This window comes from Morone saxatilis, unplaced genomic scaffold (assembly GCF_004916995.1).
Source record: "Morone saxatilis isolate NCDOM2014 unplaced genomic scaffold, NCSU_SB_2.0 Contig17, whole genome shotgun sequence".
In the NCBI taxonomy this organism is placed as follows: Eukaryota; Metazoa; Chordata; class Actinopteri; family Moronidae; genus Morone; species Morone saxatilis.
In genome coordinates, this window is record NW_023339729.1 from 26,871,845 (window position 1) to 26,875,144 (window position 3,300).

Here is a 3,300-nt window from a genome sequence, read left to right on the forward strand (position 1 = left end):
GTCAGTCAGTCAGTGGTCACATAATGCAGGGTGCACTGCGTCAGGTGGTATAGTTAACTAAAGGGCAGTGTTACTCAAGTTATACTACATTCCACGGGCTGCATCAGGTGATTAGCCTGCAGTTTGTTTCCACTTTCCTGTATTAATACTGGAACATTGATTTACAACTGCAAACAAACACCTGCAGTACAGGTCCAATTATATTGCCGAATTACTAAAAATTAATTCAGCCAGTCAGAACCAAGACTTTTCCATGGCCATGGTGTAATAGTCGAGAAGAACTTGTAGATTTTGAGTGGGATTTGTCTACCTGATCATGGTCCAGAAAAACAAAGTGCAGGGCATCATGTCAGAAACCTGCATAAGCCCTTATCCCAGCTAACTGGAGTAATCCAATAGAAACTGGGATTGTGTTGCAGACAAACACCGTATGGATCTCCTTTAGGATCATTTAGGATCAACTGTGGCAATGCAGAGCATAAAATGTTTTCAATGTTTTTTAAATCTAGTACAGGACCACAGACAGAGTTACACTGCCAGAAACTGAACTGTGTTGTCCTCAACTCAGTATAGAAATACCGCCTCAGTCAGTTAATATGTTTGTGTTTGTTGACACAAACAAAGTCCAAAGTCACACAGTAACACAAACAAACTAACAAGGCAGCGGCAGACCTGAATCTTGCACGTTCTGCAAGGTAGAATTACTGTTTTTGTCAATGGAGTCTGGTGGCTTTGAACAGAGCGATATATAACGGCTCTTTCTGGTTTAACATAAAGGTCTAGGGATCCTTCCATAATGTTATCAGACACTTATAATAACAATCTGTCAGTGGCAAACAGCTTTAGTGAATGCACCTTGATGGTGTGCAATTGCCCTGAAGGATTACATTGCTGCTGGATGCAGCTCTCTTGCTCAATACTAGACTAGACTAGTCATCTCAAAAATCGTTGTTCCCATTAGTCACTTAGCCAAAAAACATGGGGAAGTAGGATCCAGGTTGGAAAATACCGAAGTTTCCCTTTAATGTCTTATCATTTAAGTTATTATTGTAATGCATTCTCAAGTCGATTTATTTGTATTGTAATTATACTTACAGAGTGAAAATAGGACTTTCGAGGCTTGTTGAATCTTTATCTTAACAAATTAAGCCTCTGACTGAAGAAACAAATGAAATTGGTGTCAATGGCTTCTTCATTTTGAGAGAAACTAGCAGTAACCACTGTCATGACACTAAAACCAGAGAAGACTTTTGGTTGCTGTTGAAAAGGCTTTTTCAGAATTACATTTCTGACTCCTTCAGTGTGTGTGTGAGTGTGAGTGTGAGTGTGAGTGTGTGTGTGTGTGTCAAGAGTGACATTTATGACTGTGAATTTTCACAGCACAGGATAGGGAGGAAGTGGTGTGAAGGAGGAGAAGAGGGGAGGACACAGGATGAAGACAGGAAGGAAGGAGTTGGACAGGACAGGGTGGGATTGAAAGAAACCCCCACAGGAATAGAGACAAATGGGTGGGACAGGAAGGAGAACATGCAAACAGTACTGCAGGATTTGCTGAGCATGTTTTTTTTCCTCAGCAACACTCTACATTGATCCACTCTAGAGGTGGATCCTTTAATTCATTTTTAATGAGTGTTCTGTGTTGTCCAGAGGATCCCTCATCCTCTGTCAGAGTCCCATTTCCTTTGATTGACAAATGGATCAGATCAGAACTGTGAAATACTTTCTAAGTCTGTTTTGAGGAAGGATGAGAAATCCAATGTATCCTATAATATCACTTTGTTAGACAACTCATCATCAAAGGTTTACATAAATATAGATAATATGGAGAAATTCTAGTATCATTTTGGGATGGTTTCAAGTTTAAAGTACTGCTTCTTCAACTACAGATTGTTTAAAATTAAAATAAAGTTTGAAGGCCCCAACGATCAGGTTTCTCTGTAGGCCTCTGAGTGTTGCTGATGAGCAACTTGATGGTTCATTAATTACATCATCATCATTGTTTTTTTAAAAAAAAAAAAAACTTTTTCAGAGCTTTCAACTGCATCTTTATAAGCAGATTGAGTTTGCTCCATGATTCTCTCTCTAGCAAAACCCATCTGTTTAAATATTTATTTTTTATTTATCTGGCAAACTACTGTTCTCTAGGCCAAGAATAAACTTTCACAATAAAAATCTTTGATACAGGCAGAAATATACATGTCTGGAGCCAATGTGTACAATATATAACCAATAAGTAGTATAAAGTGCATTGTGTTTCTGCTCAAACTTATTAAAAATGGCAAAACTAAACTATATTTTACACCATATTAGCTTCAGTAGGAGACTCTCTGAGGTAATCTGTAATAAAAACACACCAGGCACTATTGACTCTCTAACATTAGAGGCATGTAGAGGCCAACTCATTTTCTGGCATGTAGGGGAGTCTGGCCCTGCACCTGCATCAAGTTTTCTACATTGGAGGAGCCCCCTATAGAGGGCACTTTATCGTGTTTTGTCTAAGAGCACCCCAGTGAGCACTGCATCACAAGAGCATCCTAGAGGGTACATTTTCTTGCACAGTAGAGGACACTTTATCATGTTTTATTTTTAGGGGCATCCAAGGTATTTATTCTGTATGTAGAAATCCTACTAGTCTACTTTATCTACAGTCAAGAAACGTATTTATATCTTGTTTGGTAAATACTTGGACAATGTGTACACAAAGAGTTAAATACAGTTCATTGCTTTCTGTCTGTATATAAATTCCTGCAATTTGCTGCAAACGCAGGCAGTGATTGCATAGACGTTACCATGGAAACTAATCTTATACAGATGTGTACTGGCAACTTCTTTTCTGTCCAAACAAGCCTATTTCTCCAAACTTCCAGACAGTCTTCCTCCCCTATGATGTTATACTTGAACATCCTTCACTTTAACCCCCTTACCCTCGGTGTAATACAGTTATTTCACTAGATTTTATGAATGTAGGCGGTTTGGATCAGAGGTTTTTCTTTTTTTACAAAAGGAAAGACATGATTTACATATTAATAATCAGTCAGTCACTGGACGGTGTTGCATTGATATAGTTTAAGTGTCATAACTATAACTGTGTATTATATTGAAATAACTGAGTAACTGAGTAACTGGCTATCAGACTGTAGCTACAACAGCTCCTAGTCAAGGCAGGGAGGACAATAGACAATAGGACAATTTCTACCTCCATTTGCAGTGGCGTGCACAGACGTTATACAAATGGCACATTATATAGCCTTAAACAGACTAACTAGACAGACTACTCAAGTTAGTCTGCTGTTAGGATCA